The sequence below is a fragment of the Ceratotherium simum genome, chromosome 7 (assembly GCF_057802395.1).
Source record: "Ceratotherium simum simum isolate JZ-2026a chromosome 7, ASM5780239v1, whole genome shotgun sequence".
In the NCBI taxonomy this organism is placed as follows: Eukaryota; Metazoa; Chordata; class Mammalia; order Perissodactyla; family Rhinocerotidae; genus Ceratotherium; species Ceratotherium simum.
In genome coordinates, this window is record NC_141906.1 from 83550692 (window position 1) to 83570909 (window position 20218).

The 20218-nt window shown below is 41.3% G+C and overlaps 1 protein-coding gene and 1 long non-coding RNA gene across 4 annotated transcripts in view; one reads left to right on the top strand and one right to left on the bottom strand.

The window, feature by feature from the left end:
• OPCML (opioid binding protein/cell adhesion molecule like) overlaps positions 1-20218 on the bottom strand; it is a 497258-nt gene that overhangs the window by 154630 nt on the left and 322410 nt on the right. The window lies entirely within an intron of this gene.
• LOC147916730 (uncharacterized) overlaps positions 1-20218 on the top strand; it is a 75894-nt gene that overhangs the window by 34408 nt on the left and 21268 nt on the right. For both annotated transcript variants that reach the window (XR_015552765.1, XR_015552764.1), the window contains exons 2-3: positions 8050-8134; positions 19105-19176. This is a non-coding gene — a long non-coding RNA (uncharacterized LOC147916730). The remainder of the gene's footprint in view (positions 1-8049; positions 8135-19104; positions 19177-20218) is intronic.

Consider the following 20218-nt stretch of genomic DNA (forward strand, 5'->3'; position numbering starts at 1 on the left):
TAAAATTGCAGCTGAGTATCAACTTAGTGACAATACCCTTGTAATACTGTAAGGAGAAAATTTTATGCGGTTTGTTTCTGAAAAGGTAGAATACATGGGTTACAGAAACCAAGGAGTAGAAGTAGAAGTGACCCTGCTTACCATCATCCCCAGTGAGCCACTTGGAGAATCTGTTCCTCCCATTCTTGCAACTTTAGGCGTGCAGAGGTGTAGAGGTCCTGGTTCCCAGAGGTGGAGTGCTTCCACCTGGCAATACAGGAATCTCACCATATTTTAAGCTTGCTTAAATCCCTCCACGTCACTTCAGGCTCTTCATGCCAGGAGATCAGCAAATAAGAAAATAAGTCACCATATTGACAGTGGGAATTGATTCTGATCACCAGGAAGTGATAGGGCTGCTGTTGCACCATGGGGAGATCAAGGAGACTATGCTTGGGGTTCAGTAATCCACTGGGCCATCTCTTGGTGCTCCATGTCTGATTTTAATGGTAAATGGACAGCCACAGCAGCCACAGCCTGAGAAGGTTATAGAAACCAGGGTTCAAGACCCCTTCCTAACAGTCTGGGTCACCCCCCAAGGCCAACTGTCTAGACTGACAGACATGCTGGCTGAGGTGAGGGGAATCTAGAATGGGTGTTGGTAGAGGGAAATCATGAGTATCAATTACAGCCTCATATCACTGCAGCAGTGGATGCTTAAGTCCAATCCTCTAACCCAGGAAACAAGACCACCCAAAAACCTGGAATAGCCGTCCTCACATGGATGACATCACTCTAAGATACAAGCAGATGTGAGCAGCATAAAGGGTTGCCCTGTTGCTCTGCCCAGTCCCCCTGTTTAGGGCTGATGCACCTGTCCCCTAGCTGCTAGGAATACTTACTTGGAGTACCCACTGAGGGCAGCTCAGAGCTGGGTCCCTCACTTGGAATTGCCATCAGATGTGGGACTGCCTAGCTCAAGGCTATGTCCACTCAGGAGGGAGCCCATGGTCAATGGCTAACTAATTCAGGAAAACAGAGGTCTCACCATGGATTGATCGAGGCTTCACTGGCAACCAGAGTGTGGGTCAGCTTCTCTTGCTGCCCAATACTGTCTTTACTGATGTATCTCCCAAAAGTACACCCCAGTAAACTTTCTGCACGCAACTCTGTCTCAGAGTCTGTTTCCAAGCAGCCCAATCTGAGCTAATCGGCCCAGGCTCTTGCATAACTGCAATATAAAGCTGAGACATAAACCTTCGTTATGTGAAGTCACTACAATCTGGCAGCTGTGTATTTGCATAACCTGTCTTGATTTGCCTTTTGTCCACAACGAAGAACATCTGCGGACCTTGACAGTGAATATAACCTCCAACAGTTATTCAAATTTGGTAAAATATAGTCTGAAGGATATGCAGTCCATCCACTGTTCTGCACATTCTAGATTTCAGAACCAACCAGACAAGAATGCATAGAACCCATTGTTTTACACTCCAAACTCCAGACCTTCTCTACACTTTTTATCCCCACTCCAAGACCACTTTAATAAAGGACACAATCGTATTTGCCCTCAGCTTGCATTGAGATGTAATAAAAAATGGCTAACTGAACCTCTCTATTATTTTTGCTTTCAACACATGTTTGTTTACTGTTACTTTTGTGACGCAAACTGGGCTAGACATTGGATAGTTAATCATGGTCCCTGTTCTCACGAAGAATTAAACACACACAAGCAAATGAGTGAGTGAGGAACTGGCGATTCTGATCACTGCTACGATGGAAAAAAACAGGTTGCTATTAAAAGCAACAACAAAAGAATCTAAGAGTTCTCTGACCAGCTGGTCACAGTGGGTTCTCTGAGGAGGTGACACGGAAGCGGAGGTCTGAAGGATGCGTGGGAGCCAGCCAGGCACAAACGGGCTTGTGCTGTTGGGGCCAGTGGGGCATCTTGGAGGACTTCTCTCTGTGATCCAAAGGGAAAGCTCTTAGCCCAGGAGGAGAGAACAGGGCAAAGGGTGAGAAGGACTGAAGCACAATCAGGAAAGAAAAAGGGCAAGATGAGGTGGAGATGAAACCTCTTTTTTTGGAAGAGATTTTTCTTAGGCATTTTTGCCCAGAAATATTATGCCTCTCCCAGTCCAAGGATTGGTAAACTTTTCTGTCAAGAGCTAGAGAGTAAATATTGCCGTCTTTGAGGACCACACACAGTCTCTGTTACATCTTCTTATTTTTTCAAACAACGCTATGAAAAGATAAAATGCTTCTCAGCTCCCAGACGCGGGCTGGATTTGGCCTGCCGGGCTTTGTTTGCTCACCCCTGTCCCTCCTGATGGTATGTTTCTACATAGGAGCAATGCAAATCTTTTATCAAGTCACTTTCCCTCTTTGCTTTGGCAGTCACGAAGCTCACAGCTGAGGTGTGTCTCACTTTACTAGTCATGAAGGGCTTTATAACGTTTATTTTCATGTGTAAACGGTGAATATTATTACTATCCAAACTTTATTTTTCCTTGACACAGATCACTTCATCTTTAAAAAAAGATCTAACTTATTTTATATCTTTCTGTAAGCTACTCCAAATATTTCATGGAATTAAGTGGACATAGATAAATGAATAAATGGATGAATGAATGATGCTAAGGCTAAAACAAAAGTGTCTCTGTGGAGAAAATGTCGGCACAGAACAGTGGGGAAGCAAGGAAGAGGAGCGAGCATCAGGAGCAGACTGCTGAACCTGCTACCGTTTTCATTTTGGTAATAACCACAAGGACCAGAGCATCGTTTCTCAGCACTCACGATTTACCAGGCAATGAGATAGATGCTTTACACTCATTGTCTCATTCAAGCCTCACAACAACCCCATAAGGCAGGTAGAATTCATATTTTACGGATGAAGGAAAACGGCTCAGAAAGCTTCTGCAGCACCGCGGTGGGACCGGGTTTTCCTGACTCGCAAGCGCGACTCCACACGAAGGCGGCAGAGGGCGGCTGCACGCGGCCGCATCCTGGCACACGGGACCCAGCCCCGCAGCGCAGCAGGGGGGCGACGGTGGGCGCGGCCTGGCCGCTGTCCCCGAGAGCGCCATCCTCTCCGCGCTCTGCTGGTGGCGGGTCCTGTTCTCAGAGGCCTCCCGCAGACGCAGGTTTCCTTGAAAATTTATCTGACAGCTTGCTGAGCACTAAACACACTTTTTTAAAAAGATTTTTTTAAAGTTTATAAGGCTAAGGTAATTATCTCGATGCTTTCCGTAATTCTCTGGAAAAACCAATATCTCCCAGAAATCTTTAAAAAACAACCTATTTAAACCAATTTCCCTTGGATCATAGATTGCCTGTATTTCTCCTCCCTTCTCTCTTCTCTCCTATTCAGATTCGCACAAAGCAAGATTGCTGTTCAGTAGGAATCCATCTCCTTCTGCTTGTTATCGCTGAACTGAGGTGACAGCATCTCGTGTCTGTGGCGCCATCATCATGCCCGCAGCAGCTCCAAGGGGCGCACGGGGACGCAGGCAGAGGGGCAGGCAGGGGCGCGTTGGAGAAACGCGGGTCCTGGAGCCAGGCAGGTGCTCGTAATCCCAAAGAGTGGGAGTCCAGACACGAAATCATTTTCTCTCTCTCTCTTTTGAGAAATGTATTTCATATACCAAGTGGTTCTTAAATTAAACACTGAAAAATCGGCTTCATTACTTGTAGAGTAAAAAGGACCTGCACTTTGTGCCCTCGATGTCTGACCTTTCCATCAACTTCCTTCAGCAATATTAAGCACCTGATTCTCCACGTTCTAACGAGGTTTGATGCATGGCATCTTGGTCTGATGATCTAATCACAGGATCCGAGAGCTCACCGCTCGGCATTTTAATCCTCCGCTGTGCTGAGGAATTTCCACACCACCATGAGCAAGTCAGTTCCTCTCTCTGTGTCTCAGTCTCCTCGTCTTTAAAACGGGAACAGTGACGATCATATCTCTATGGGCATCTGTGAGGATTAATTACTTTAAATATATAAGATGCTACATAACTGCTAAGTATTATTTTCTGTATTATCAGAAAAACAAAAGGAAACATTCCCGCATTTCCGAGAAATGTTAGCACGCATAGGTTTCACTAGAGACATTTACGTGTTCGTGAGTGTAGGAAGGCAGGAAGAAGATAGATGGGCAAACAGATTGATACTGTATAGTGTGGGATAAGGCTGTGCAGAATTCTGTGGCATAGCAATCAAATGTGATATACTCAGGTGGGAACAGGCGGCAAGAGGAGATGAACACTTGAAAAAATAAATGCAGAGTCTGTTTCTAGGCAAGTGTCCTTAATAGTAAAAAATGAGAGAGTAGAAATACAGAAAATGTGTGTTATATAAACAGAGTTGTTTCCAAATAGGAAGCTATATGAGGAGCAATATTAGCTAATCAAGGGAAAGTAGGAGCGGAGCCTGGGTCCACGCTTTGTCTAAGTAAGGGATATTTTCCACAGGCGGCAGGAGACAGCGGCTGCTTTCAATAGCCTGCATGCTCTCTGGGCATACAAGCACACGTGTGGAGCCATCGTGAGAGATGGAAAGCTACCCGGGCCAGGGCATTGCTGCACAGTGGGGACCCGGGGTGGGGAGATGGCGGGCAGGGGGCAGTGGGGACAGAACCCAGCCCAGGATGAGCCAGGCGGTCTGGTTGGCATCTGGAGAGAAGATGGAGAAGTGTGGGGATCCCAGTCACCCGTGACAGGAGAGAGAGAAGGAAGCACTGGCCGCCTAAATTGCTGCAATCCTTGTTACTACCCAGGCCCAGGCCATGCAGGGGCTCTGAGCAGCCTGATGTACATAAACTGGAGGCTTCCCTCAGCAGCGAGGGGCTGAATCCTCAGCGGAGTGAGCGTCCTGACAGCGAGAGACCTGCCACGCTGGCTGTACATCTCATTTTCTACCTCATGATCTCCCTGAGGTGCTTTGCTGAAACTTTCTGGACACAGCCTGGATTCTTAGACCAGAGCTCCTTCTCGATCACACAACTACCTACATTCATTTTATGGTTCTCAAAACAAAGGAGTGGTCCAGAAGGTACAAAGACCAAGGGAAAGCCCACCAAAATCACAAACCCTTTTTGACAGACCACTGGGCCAAAGACCTAGTAGTTCTGATGTACCTGGTGTACAGTAGGTACACAAAATATTTGCTCATTTATTTAATCTAATTGTTATTAACTACCTGCTCTGTTGTAGCAATAAATAGAACACAGTCTTTCCCTTCCAGGCAATAACCTGTTTGTGGAGTTCTGGAGAATGGGAGATAGACAAGGAAAACATGAAGAAATATATAAAAATGACAATAATGTTAGATAATAATGGACAATGAAGAAAGTAAAAGAGTCTGAAGGAGCATGGTGTGTCTCTCAAGGTGGGAGAGTCAGGGAAGGTCTCTAGGAAGAGACGGCAGTGGCCAGGGGCCTGTATGAAGGTCAGAGAGAACTGCATTCCAGGCAGACTGAGGAGCAAGTTCAATGGCCCTGCAGAGGGCAAGAGCTGGTTCAAGGACCAGCAAGAACACCAGTGTGGCTGGTGGGAAGCAATTGTGGAGAAGAGCAGAAGATGAAGTGGTGGAGTCCACAGGGGCATATCACTCAGTACCCTGCAGACCAGGGCATGGAGTTTGCATTTTATTTTAAATGCAATGAGACCACATTCAAGGCTTTAATCTGCAAAGTGATGCATCCTGGTTCATAATGAAAGAAGAGATCTGCTGGCGGTGTTGGGAATGGACTGTTGTGGGGCTAGGAAGAGGGGGTTGCAGAGGAAGAGAGGCCAGCCAGGAGACTGTTGGAGAGATCAAGAGAGAGAGACTTGTATGTGTAGATGTGGGAGAGAAGTGGTGAGATTTGAAATAAAGTTTAGACGTATGGCCAACAGGACCAACAATTGATTGGGTGTTGGGGTTTGGGGCTTGTGGAAGAGAATCAGGATGACTCCTAGGATTCGTTGAACAAAGAATGAATTAATTATTTAATGATTAAAATAACTAATTGATTCATTAATGTTGCTTGTCCTGGAACCATGAAAAATCAATTCTAAGAGAAAAAAATCTTTATCAGATTAAAGAAAAAAATATGACTATCATAGTAGTTAACATTTTAAGAGGATTTGCCAGTGCTAAACAGTGTGCCAAGTGTATAAATATATTGTCTCATCCGGTTTTCTCCTAACAGTAACAAAGACATTTGTATGTCACTCCACTTCTCCCAGCTTAGAGAGGTTAACAAACTGCATTAATGCCACACAAACAGTAAGGAGCATAGCAAGGATGGGTGTCCCCAACCTGTGTCCTTCACCATGATTCTATACTCTCGCTCACCCATAAGTCTACAAAACTTCTGAAGATCAAAATGGTGATATGAGTAAATGCATATTTAGCTAAGATTTAATATTTTTTACCTTTGACACAAAAAATTATGTTAAAAGAAACAAAGCATAGGGCATAAGTATTCAAGTAAATTAATGTTAAATAATATTTAGGTAACATTTTTCACTTACTGACTTGTCAAAAAATTTTTTGTAATATCATCCTCTCTTGAAACAGGCATGGGAATATTGCAACTGTCCTATGATATTGGTAATTCCTAAACTCCTTAAAATATATATGCATAAGAGAAAAGGTTGAGAATAAATATAGAAATAGTTATACTAGAGTAATGATATGATTGGGTAATAATATTTGTATATTTAAAAAATATATTGAGATATATGTTTTATAATTTAAAAATTACCATTTATATTAACTAAAACACTTACAAGAATTTTCACATCTATAAATTTCTAATTCAAAAAATTCTTTGTCAAATCATGAGTATCATATTTATTTCAGAAAATCTAATGAATACAAGATGTGGAAAAGATACCACATAGCCAGGACCAGAGATAAAAAAGCATAAGATTCCAAAGGGATGGGCTGGTTTAACTCAAGAGTTTCTGTGGGTCATGGGTGAATATCAAAGTATATTGCCAAGTCCAGAAAAGGTGTGCAAGTTGAGTTGGTTGAGTCTGGAGAAAATAATGCAGGGTGTGATCTTCGTGAGCTAACCTTCATTTTAGATGCACGTCAACATATCCTCCAGGAGGGTATTCTCTTTAGTCAGATGATGGGATCATAAAAAGAACTGCCCTTTCACTATTGTTACCATGTCATCAAAGACACCCAAGACTGGTTCTGCCACCCTGCTGTTGGACAATCTCATTACAACAAATCCCAACACAAGAAAAATAGCTCTAAGAATTTTTGAACCATTCTGCTTGTGCCTTCTGTACATATTTCAATCACAACCCTTAATACATCACTTTTACAATTGTTTGCTTCCTCCTCTAGTGAGTGAAATCCTTGAGAATGAGACCCATATCTTTGACTTCTATCAGCTACTACTGAGCATAGTGTGTGGCTCTTGTAAGGCAGAGCATAAACATTTCTTGAATGAAAGAATCAATCAAGCCATCAATCTAGTCTGATGCACTCATTTTGCAGATAACCTAAGTCCACACTGCTAGCTAATGGCAGAGCCAGGACTACATGTGATGTTTCTTGTCTCTCAGATTTCCCAACCCCTAGTTTATAGAAGCTGCTATATCTATTTCGAGATATGTATTCATAATACAAAATTAAACCAAAATTGAAAAAAATTTCCTTGAAATCATTGCGATAAATTTTGACCTGCATTGGAAAATACCATTTTCACTATATATTATCAGCGTTTTGTTCGGGGATAGCTTCTGTTTGCGGTGTGTGCTGTGGTTTGTAGGAGGGTAGGAAACAGGAGGAGGAGGTGGGGGAGGAAGGAGAAAAGGATATTGAGAACATGATCCAGGAGAGGAGGATTTTAAAAAGTAAATTAAAAAATATAGCACATTGCGCAAGTAATAATATTTCTACAAAAATGATAGTGAAATGGAACGGGGCCCAGCATCGCATAATAAATGTGTCCCTATCCTGCTGCATGAAAATCTGTGGGCAAGTTATTAACAAGCAGATGGTTCTCTCTAGCACCTGTCTGTATCACAACCCTTTTACTTTCTTTTTTTTTTTGCTGAATTGCAGGTTTCCATTAATGAAAACTGAAGATTCTGAGACCTATTTCAGCTCTGGGAGCTGCCTACAGACAAGCAAGTACAGTATTGAAAAGGTAAAGGCATCTGGGGGAGATGGGGCATGAGATTATTACATGGACTCCACAGAACCCTCTGATCCCCACAGAATTAGGACCTGTTCATCCAGAATAAAACTGAAATTTCCTTCCATGACATTTAAAGGTCTTGGAGGAAATCAACACTAGCACTTAGGATATTAAGGCTTTGAGCATCAATAGGATGGAGCAGAGGAATCAGCCACAGCATTTTGGAGCTGGCTTGCTTCTTGGGCTGTGTCTACCCTACATTATGTTGTTTATCCCAGGGAATGTTGGAGATTGGATCAGCTAAGAGCCATGGACAGCATATGCATCATTTGATTTGTCTTTGAATCAAATACTGCTTTTCCTAACAGGTACCCACCCCCTATTGCATTTGGCTACAATTTCAATGAGTAGGTACATTGTTATAATTAAGAGAAGTGGCTTTGGTATCAGTTAAATCTGGATATGGTCCTGACTCAACCACTTGGCCCTGTGACAATGAGCAAGTGATTCAACTTCCCTAAGAATGGATTTTCATATACGTAACATCAGCATAATAATATTATGCCCGAGTTGTTGTGCACATTAAATGAGAAAATGATTATAAAGTACTTATTACAGTGCCTAACACATAGTTAAATAAACAGTAAAGTTTGGGCATTTTTATTACTATTATTTAAATTATTACACATGTACAGAGTATCAATTACCAAAATGCCTAAGAGACCAGATAGTCTTGAATAGACATATGTCTACCTCTGTCTATATCTTTCTTTCTTTGTGTCTCCCCCTTCCTTCTGTTTCTTTTTTAACAAAAACTAGCAGTTTGAGATCTGCTTTACAGGTTTGTTCTTACACAACAGTTATTCTATGAAAGCAAAACATCTGGTAACTTTTGTGTTGGTGCCAGTAAGAAAGCAACCTAGAAAGAGAGGAAATGACAAAGAAGCAGAGTAAGTTTCCATACCCGTCCCCTCCTGCAGTCCTCAAGGGGCAGAGTAACAACTTCTGTGGGTCAAGGATTGTGTATGTTGTGTTTGACCCCCAAAGAGACATGTGAGCCAGGTCGTGGGACAACATATCTAACAGAGGAGGAAGGTTTCTTGCTTCTGTGATTATCAGACACATCACCCAGACTGAAGAGGGCTCCTAGTCTTTTTTTTTTTTTTTTTTTTAAAGATTTTATTTATTCATTTTTTTCCCCCCAAAGCCCCAGTAGACAGTTGTATGTCATAGGTTCACATCCTTCTAGTTGTTTAGGGCTCCTAGTCTTAAGGAAACTATCTCCTTTACTTTTAAGTGCTAAGCACCATATCTGTCTTTCCCAAAGTATGTAGAAATAGCATTTGGTTTAAAGCAAAATGAATCCAAGGGAACTGATTTCCCATTGAAATAGCTGCACCGTAAATGGACTGGGTGGCTTAAGAGGAAGCCAGAGGCTGAACTCCCACCTCCTGGGTAATAGAGCCACAGACGGTACTTTTGCTCACGCAGATGTCTCCAGCATACTCCGTTGAATCGCTTGAACTTCCGACAGCTGTATCACATCCCCTCCACGCTACCCCGCTTCTTCTCTCTGACGCAGAATTGAACTAGAATCTAAATCTAGATAAATAATCTAAATTTAATATTTATTGAGGCACCATCCTTTGGCTAAATATAGAACACAAGAAATGTCTACTCGAAATGTTTGATAATATGTAAAATCAAAGAAAGAGAAAGAACCAATATGCCATTTAGTCTGTGAAGTCTAACCTGTTATCCCTTCTATTCTTCCAGCAACTTGTCCCAGCCAGCCTAGCTTTAACAGCTTGATTTGGACTTATTATTACTATTTCTTTTCATAACATGCCATACGCAAAGATATTTAATAACAGAGGCACATTTTCTCATTGTTGAATATGAATAAAGCTGAAATAAAAGAGGATAACATCAAGGCACTTAGAAGAGACTATACTTAATCCATCTCTAAGAGCTTTCAACATGTGGCTCACATATATATCTTTGCCCTGTGATAATTCAAGGGCTCCTACTGGCTTCTTATACTTGATTCCTTCCTGCTAATAAGCCTCAGAATAGCCCCAAACTTTATCAGAACCAAGACAAAGGAAAGGAAAGATCACATTCCAATCAGGGCTTTGAGCTCCTAAAAGGTTTTGTGGCGAGTATTGATAGTGACTGTTGAAATAAATGATTAATAGCAAGGCCTGCAAAGCATGAGGTTTACATGGAGCACAGTGACAAGAGAGAAGGTGAATGCTGTTAGCAGAGTACGTGAAGCAGAGCCTGACCACAGGCAGTCATATAGAGCGGATGGTGTCACTGCTGCAGAATTGTTGAGTTTGTATATATAGGATACAATATATTTGGATAAAACATATAAGGATAAAGCAAATATAATATAAATATGCTTTACATATATGCAAATGTGTGTGTTCTATTTAACATGTTAAATATGTGCATTTTAATGTTGCAAAGTTTTCTTTTCTTTTCTTTTCTTTTTTTGTTGTGAGGCAGATTAGCCCTGAGCTAACATCTGTTGCCAATCCCCCTCTTTTTGCTCAGGAAGATTAGCCCTGCGCTAACATCCGTGCCCATCTTCCTCTACTTTATATGTGGGACGCCTGCCACAGCACGGCTGGATATGCGATGCATAGGTCCACGACCATGATCAGAACCTGTGAACCCCAGGCCGTGGAAGTGGAGCACGCGAACTTAACCACTACGCCACTGGGCTGGCCCTGCGTAGTTGTCTTTTATTCCATATATTTGGCATGAACTTATTTTTAATGTACTCAAGTCTCTACCTGGAATACCTTCTTGTTCCCTTACCACTTACTCATTTTACTTTTTCTTTCAAGACCAAGCTTAAAGGTCATATCTCCCACGAAGCTTGCTCCAACAAGTCTCACTTCATTCATGGTTTCTTTCATTCTCTCATGCAACAACTGGTTATTAAACAAATACCAGGTATGAAGCATTGTGCTAGGGGCTTGGAGATACGGAAGTGAAGAAGATCCCAGCCCAGTCTCTGCTCGTGTGGAGTGCACAGTCCAGATCTCCTCTTTCCCCACATCACTGTGTGCCAACCTCTGTTATAATACGTATCACTTTTTATCACAATTTTTAGCGTGTGTGTCTATTTCACCAACTAGACAATCAATTTCTTGATTTTGGAAATAGCTTTAAAAAAAATTATCACTGCATTCTAATCCTTGCATGCTACCTGGAACACAGCAGGCTCTCAATAAATTTGTTGAAATAGAATAAAATTTAAAAAAAGAAAGCTGAGGTATGGGAGACATGTAGAAGTTCAATATTTCTGCCCATTAAAATAATTTCCCAGCACACCATATCTATGAACATGAAATTGAATATGCAACTAATAGTCACCATGAAAACAAGTATCAACACATTTTATTTAAGAAAAAAAACTTCTCTCATTTTAGCTCTAAGCAGTGCTTAGCAAATTTCATCAACACGTTGTAATATTAATCAAGAATAAGTTGGTATGTAATGTTTGGTGTGCCAAAAAATACATTTGCACTATAATTTGTTTCTTAGAGAGGCCATGGAGAGAAGTGCAATGAGAATGGTCTGCCTCTGAATTTGATACAAATAACTCCCTGATTGATTGTCTTTTATAAATTGAAATTTGAGTCACTTAATATTCTTTCTCCCATGGTCTGGTCGATATTTGAGTGCATTTTGTAGTTTATGTTTCTTTTTTATACTAAAGCCAGCCTTTTAAAAGATTTTCTTCAGTATAACTTGCCTTATATTTGGGAGGTTGTTCTCTCTCCTTTAGCTCAGAACCAAGATTTAAGGAAGGGAGCTTTTCTATTTCTGTGATGAATTTTATTGCTAGTCAGCAGATAAAAACCCTGAGCCAAGCACAAACCAAAGGTCTCTGACCCAGAAGGAAACCCAAAGTGACAGGCTCACACTTCACTTTTCCAGACAGGCTTTGTAGGGTCCCACTCATTACCAAAATGTCAGCTTGAATGAAGCCACAAAATGCCTGCACCTAGCTGTACATAAAGGAGTCTATAGTCTTGATTTATATGTATTTTTACACAAATGAGATCATACTTTAAATATTGTTTTGCAACTTGTCCTTTTAAAACTTCACACTATTCCTATGTCTTCCTATATAACAGCACGTTGATCTACTTCATCCTTTTTCTCTGCTGCATAATATCCATAGCAATCGTGAGCCATGATATAGTCAAACATTCCCTGTTAGGTGAACATTAAGTTTATTTTCAGAGGTGTTTATGGATAATCTCAATCAATGGTTTTCAAGCTTACGTAACTAAGAATCACTTTTTATCTTCAAATGACATTTTATAGAGCTCTCGAAAATACAGAACACAATAAATAAGAGACTTCCTCTAGTCAGAGTTAAATTCAGGGAAGGAGCATATGTAGGGTCTAGACCCCACTAGCTCAGTTTTGTGGTCTCTCCCTGAACTGCTCTGCCGCACACGCACTACAGCAGCCTCTGAGGTACCGTAAACAAACCCTGGTGCTCCCACAACATTGTTTGGAAAACCTAAATGACCAGGAGGAAAAGTCTAACGATTCTCTGTTCTAAGCAATAAAGGTATCTGACCACTTGGTCCAGAGATCAGTGGAGACACTATGGGAGTGGATGTCTTTAAGCTTCCAATTTACAAACCTGAAGGTGGTGTAAATGACGACCATGACGACCTTCAGGAAATAGTCTTCCCACAGGCATAAGTGTGGAAGGACTGGAGGCCACAGCAAGTCTTCCCAGCCTCTCCACGTGGAGCGTCTGCTCTTACCATTCAAGACAATGGGTGGCTGTAGTTTATTTGGTGTGAGATGAATTGTAAGAAATTTTTTTGTTGCAACAAATTTGTCTTCCAAATTATGTTTTCCTTAGGCTAAAAATAAAGTCCATTTTCAACTCCTATGGACACCAAATGGAAAGAAGAGCCAGCAACCCTGATGTATGATGCATGACAGCAAGAAAATACTGTGGGACTAAAATCTATTTTTAATTCAAAGTGGATAATTCATAAGCTATTAAATCAGAAATTATAAGAGTAGATAAATACTCCAGTTATTGTTTTCTACAACAGAGAAATTCCTCAATATTTAAATGCATATCATACTCCGTAATTCCCAGTGACGTATCATTTTTACACTTAATAGGTACTCAGAAAATATCTGTTGAATCAAACGGTTAACTTTAATGAAATTTGTTTTTCAGTCTTCAGTATGTAATATACACACATATTAAAGGAATATGAGGGAATTAAATAATATCCAGAAAGCTGATCAAAAGAATTGATTGTGAAATGACCATTTGGGGTTAAAAATTAAAACAAAAAACTCTGTAGCATGAACAGCTGTCCATAAACTATGCGCATGTGAGTACAATCGCAAAATCGTTCCTTCTGCTTAGACGTGCCTCCTCCCTTTTCTGGACTGTTCCCTCCTCCTGGACCTCATTCCTGCCTCCTAGAGCTTTCTGTGTGCTCTCATCTGCACCCTGATGTATAGAGCTCCCCACTTTGACATTCCATCTAAGAATTCTTGACAAGGTACATCCCATAGTTTCATGACTGTACATCTCAGATTTTCAAGAATAACCCAATTTTAAAGTAATCAATCTTACTTTTCCTAACAATACACTCATTTGTCAAAACACATCTTGATTAGGAAATATGACCACTGTTTCCGTGCTACAAATTATCTCTCCCTTCTTCACTTCACCTTATATCTCCTCGAAACTACCATTCATTCCAAAAAGATAACTAAAGAATATCTGGTGAAATTAAATCTTACAAAGTGAGGAATAATCTGACCAGTAGTGATAGTTGTATTTTTAGGAAGAGGCTTATTGCAAAGCCGTGAGTCTCTAATTCCAGCAGATATGTATTGGTCCATGAACACTTTCCTAGTATCCATCTAACCACACCTTAATTGACCATGGATGTAAACAACTCACAAATTTTCTGTTTTTTAAGTTTCCTTATATTTTTTTTCCTCCAAATGAGGTGTGTAGGGGGTACACCTGTTTATAGCTACATACAAAAAGAGAAACTACAAAAGACCACAGCCTTTTGGTTGCAAACAACCGTTACATTGTGGTATATTATTGTATCAATATTTTTCTATCTTCATTAATGCTCTTAAGCATAAATATTCCATGCATTCCCTATTCCCTTCAGGCATTGTGAGTCATGTCTGCTCAGAAAGACACTGTTCTCACAGGCTGCCACTCACAGCCGTTGTGAGAGACAGACACTTGAGCATTCATTATGCCAGTGTTTACTGAATTCACAAACAGGAGACAGCTTCACAGAAACACATCTCAGCGGAGCCTCCTGCACAGATGTCAGATTTCTGTAGAAGCCCCCCAGAGGCACACACATGCCACAATGGACTATTTTTAGTCCTGATAATTAATATTGGAGGCAAAAGGGAGGAGGACGAAAATGTAGTTCCAGCAAAAAAGCAATTACCATCTATATCATATATTCTCACCTTCAGGATGTGTTATTTTCAAAGAAATAAAAAGAGAAACCTTCCCCAAACCTAAAGATTTTTATTCTACACCTCCCATGAAGTAGATATTTAATTCTTCCCCTTCAAAATTCTAGAAATAGCTTGGTCTCATAGGTTAATATATGCAGCGTGGTATACCTGTGTGGATTTTACTACTACAAAAAATATGTTTGTTTCTAAGTGCCAGAAAGCAAGAGTTTGCTTCCCTCACACATGCCGGATAATCATCAGCAGCAGTTGCTACAATAGAGACACGGCAATGCCTTCCTGCTCCTTTGTGTGGGGTCCCTAGTGTCTTGCTTTTAAGACATTTTCCCCCTGCCTTACAACTTCATTGAAATTGGTCTTGTCTGTGAAAACTCTGGCAGTGCCTGTGGATTCATCCACATCTGTTAAGTAAGGGCACTTTGGTGCCACCTAACTTAAGTCCAGTCTGTGATGAAATGTAGGACAATCTTAGTGTCCTTCAGAGTGAAGAAATGCAGTGAAAGGGTTGGTAGGAACCTTATCATGGCTAGACAGCAAGACACTTCTGCTAGCTTGTCCTAAACCCACGGTTTAACGCTGAGGTCCTGAAGGGAAGAGAGTTGCATCATGGAGAACCACCGACTATTTTGATTTCTTAATTCAATTCTCTTTTTAATGAACGTTTCTGCTCTATCTGGGATCACAATCTTTTCCTTCTTGGAATGCTGTGCTCTCCTTACTTCTATGAAATTTGTGCAAAGTTTATACTTTTTCTGAAAGCTTCTCCTCTATTCCATCACAGCCTGCTCTTTCTCTGGCTGCCACAGAAATGTTGTTGCACACAGCTCAGTGCTCTTCTTGCTAAATCTATGTGTCCAGCCTAGACTTTGCCAGGATTTACATATGTATATTCACATATCTGCCAGGTATTTGCTACGGATGTATTACAGGAATCTCAAATTCAACACATCTAAAACTGACCTTAATATCTTTCCCTCAAGCCAATCCCTTCTCCTGTGCTTGCATTTCAGTCGCTGGTGCAACAATCCCCTCAGTCACCCAAAATAGACCAGCACATGTCTTCTATGGCCCCTGGCTCTCAGGCTCCACATCAAATCTATCACCAGGCCAAGCACTTTCATCTCCAAAAGAGTTCTGGAATCCATATATCCTTCTTTATCTCCACCATCACTACTCTGGTTCAAACCCTTATGATCACTTGCCTGGACAACTACAGTAGCTTCCTAAAATGTCTCCCTGTTTCCATATTCTCCAGTACATCCTCCATCTGCCAGAGATCTTCCTAAAACACAATGAGAACTCTGTAATTTCCCAACTTAAAATTTCTCACTGGGCTGGCCCCATGGCTTAGCAGTTAAGTGCGTGCGCTCCACTACTGGTGGCCCGGGGTTCGGGTCCTGGGCGCGCACCGACGCACCGCTTGTCCGGCCATGCTGAGGTGGCGTCCCACATACAGCAACTAGCAGGATGTGCAACTACGACATACAACTATCTACTGGGGCTTTGGGGAGAAAAAGGGAAATAAAGGAGGAGGATTGGCAATAGATGTTAGCTCAGAGCTGATCTTCCTCACAAAAAAACAAACAAACAAAAGCTTTTCACTGGATTCCTATCATCTGAAGGATAAAATAAAAACTCCTTAGCATGGTGTACAACCTGGCCTCTGCTCTTCTCAACAATATCATGCATGCCAAAAGACTGTTACCCTGCCTGCTGTGCTGTATTCCAGCACACTGAACTGTTCGCAGGTGCTCTCACATGTGCTGCTTATTATCTCTTTAATCTGATCATGCCTTCTTAATTAAATCAATCACGTCTTACAGCCCAGACTTAGCAACACTTATCCTTTAAGATCCAGCTCCAGATCCATCCCTTAGAGAGTTCATCTAACACCTGTGATGCTTTGTGCTGGCTCCATCACTGAACTTGCCAGTGATATAATCCACTAGAAAGTAACCTCCCCCAGGGCAGGGACTTTATCGTGTTCACCATGGGACACCAGTGCATTTTTGTTAGTGAATGTTTCCAAATATTCGTTTGAAAAGCAAGATCCACAATGTGAAGATGAGCAAGAGCTCAGATTCATGTAGCATGTTTGCTCCTTGCCTCCATCCTCAATAGTTAAGGAAAGTCTCTAAGATTAATAAGGCAAATTGAGGAGCCTTGGTATAGGAACCAAAATATTCCCTTGCTTCTTTGCATTTATTTTCCTAGAAATGTTGGAAGAAACCTGTGCTTTTGCTTTGAGTTTTTCTCTCATTTCCCCCTATATCTGTCTGTCCACCCTTAACCCTGACAGGCCCTTGAGCTTCCCCCAAGATTCAGCCTGGGGTTCTCTGTTCTCATTTCACTCACTTCTCCTGGGTCACTTCCTTCAGCCCCATAGCTGAGCTATCACTTCCTGTGGAAGATTCCAAAATCACCAAAAGATTCCAAAATAACCAACTCCTAACTCCTGTCCTGACTACCATTCTGAACTTTGGGCTAATTTTCTAACTGGAGGCCAGGCTGCTCTCCTGAATGCTCCACTGTCAATTCAAACAAGACATTAAAACAAGATTTATCCTTACCCCTCATACCACCCCTCCTCATGACTTGCCTGTTTTATTTGATGGCACCAACATTCTAAATCACTCAGCCTTGAAAATGCAGAATCAACTTTGTCATCTTCTTCTTCTATGCCTCCCACATTTAATCAGCAACAACAGCCTTTTTAATTAATATGGATGTGGGCAAATTAATGAAGTTTTCAGATATGACAAGTAGTTTGGTTTAATTGATGTGCAAGGTATATTAAAGCATTTATGGAACGTAAGACCAAAATGCTAGCATAGAACCTGGTGCTGTGGAGCCTTAAATTCTAAGCTAAGGAACTGGGAATTCATTTAAAAGGATACTTTGAAAGTGCTGAGAATACTATTATAAGAAATGAGTTTTAGTAAAAATTAATCCAGTCTTAGCGTGTAGAAGGTTGGAATGGTGGTCATGGGGGGTGCTATTTAAAGTTAAAATACAAAGGGTCATAGCTCAGTTATACACCAGCTGTGTGACTTTGTTAGGGTACTGAGCTTCTCTGAGTTAAGTATCCTTTCTAGAAAATAAGCTTAATAAGATCTATCATAGGAACATGTTATGGGTTAGAGGTAATGCACACAAAAGCACATATAGTAGTGCCAACACATTTGAGGAACTAAATAACTTGCTGCCATGGTTTTAGGAATGACTACTACTAAGCAGGGGACTTCCTTGATTTCTTGGCTGCTCTGACCCTCAGCCTTGGCTGCAACTTAGCTCAGTCCCAAAGAATGTTGAGATTGTTCCTGGATACCCTCAGTCTCAATCAGTGCTCCACAGGGACCTGTCTGCTACCTTCCACCTAGACCACAAGCTCCCTGAGAGCACAGCACGGCTTGTTCATCTCTGTATCTACAGAGCATAATCAGCACCTAACACAGAGGAAGATCTTAATGTGTGTTGAGTGAACGAATAAGCCAAAGTCCATAGTTGGCCAGTGACTAGCTTTCTTTCAATTCTAATTAGGTTTACAGCTATTTGAGCAGCAGCGTACTTCTCCAGTTCTGTGAACAATTTTGAGTTACCCTTGGCACCTATACGCAGATATTATCTGGTACTTGGGTCCTTTTTCTTCTTCCAAGTGCTCTCAAGTACACTTTAAAGCTGTTCAAATTGGCAGGAGGAATTTCCTCTTATATCTTCAAGAAAAAAAGAATAAGAATGCTTCAGTCCTATTTACATTAAAAGTTAATGTCTTTATTTATTCATCTACTTTTATGGATCTATTGTGCCTTCCTAAATCCATCTTCAGCTCTTTGGGTTTCTCTCTGGACAGAATTGCACTTGCTCAAGCCGGATATATAGAAAGAAACGGGCAATTAGCAGCCCTATAAACTGCCTGTTAGGGAGACACTCTTCCTGCTCTGATGATGGCAGCTGTCCCAGACCTCCCGGACGGGCTCTGACTTCCCTGACCTCCACCCTGCTCTTTTTAGACCTTCACCGCCTACTTCCCCTGCATTTGTCTGAGCATCTCCTTTCACAGCATAATGACTGCCTGATTTGGCTTTGTAATTTGAGGGAGAAGTCACAGAGTCAGAGGCTTTTCCTGGAAGGGCTGATCCCAGGAGGCCTGCCATCACCACCACCCCTTCCTCTGTCTCCACATAAAGGGAAGCCACCCTAGAAGTATCATCACATGAATCTCCAAGCCTTTCCCCTTTCTCATTTCTGGATCAATTGGCTCCATCCAGGAGCCAATTAAGAGATAGTCCTGAACTTAGGAGTTAGAGAAAAAGAAGACAGAAAAATACATTGAGAACTGGAACGAAAAGAAAATTCTGCAATTGAAGTGAGGATAAATCCCTTGGACTTGGACTGGAATTGATAAGTCAATGAGCAGCGCCCTCTCTTTATTTCATTACTTCTGTTACTTTTAGAGCCGCTTTGGAGAGACAGTTTGCAGAAATTTCTTCCTCGGGGTTTCCATCTAACAGGTGTTATTTCCATAGGTAAGTGTGCTGTAACTTAGAGAAAAAGGGTAACTTTTTCACTTGTGATGCAATTTTGTTTTCAGACGGACCTGAATTTTAATTCCAATCTATCACTAATTAGGTAAGTGACTAAAGTTACCAGCAGAATGCTTGATTCACCACCAATAGATGCCCAACAAATGCTAGTTGTTATTGTTAATATCGTGCTGCTGTTGTTATTATTGTTTTGACAGTTATAACATGACAGAAGTGGAATATCTTACAAGTCAATTCAACCCCTTATCCTCTTTCATTGTTGCCAGGGAGGAGGATGTTCTCTGAGATGGTGGGGTACCTAGCTTGTAAAGGCCTGGCATCATGTGATCTGGAGGATACTTCTAGGGCTAATCTTTCTCTAGTTTGTGAGATTGTTAAAGCACAAAGTATGGAGGTCAGAATATTTCCCAATGAATTTCTCTTCCTGCAGGGTCAACACTGCCTACACAAACAGCACGAAGGATTCAATAAATACTGATTGGGCCAAATTGAATTCGGTCAGGTCCATTGTCTCTGCATCCCAGTATTCTTATGATGCTCATCATAAGGAACCCGTAATAGAAGTTCACAATTATGTACATTAATCACACAAGGAATAGAGACACATCCTTGAACCGCTTGCTTTCTGAAACTGAGGACACATTGTGCAGCAGTGAAGGACATGGATTCTAGAGTCAGACCTGGGTGCCCGCTCTGGCTCTATGATCTCATTAGTTGTGTGATCTTAGGTAACTTCTCTGATCTCTCTAAGTTCCAGTTTCCTTTTATATGAATCAACACTATTGATGGCATAACCAGAAGGATTAAATAAAGACTTATCAGAAGGGTTAAATAAATCAATTGTATATAAAGCATGGACCACAGTGCCTGGCAGGAAGCATATGTTCAAACACATTCTATCTGTTTGACTTGTATAAGCCATTGTGGATCTACACGTACTGTGAATAAGTAGCCAGCTCCTTGCATCTCCAGATCCGCATTCTGCTCAGAGACACAATGCCACATCTCTTTTTTATAATTCTGA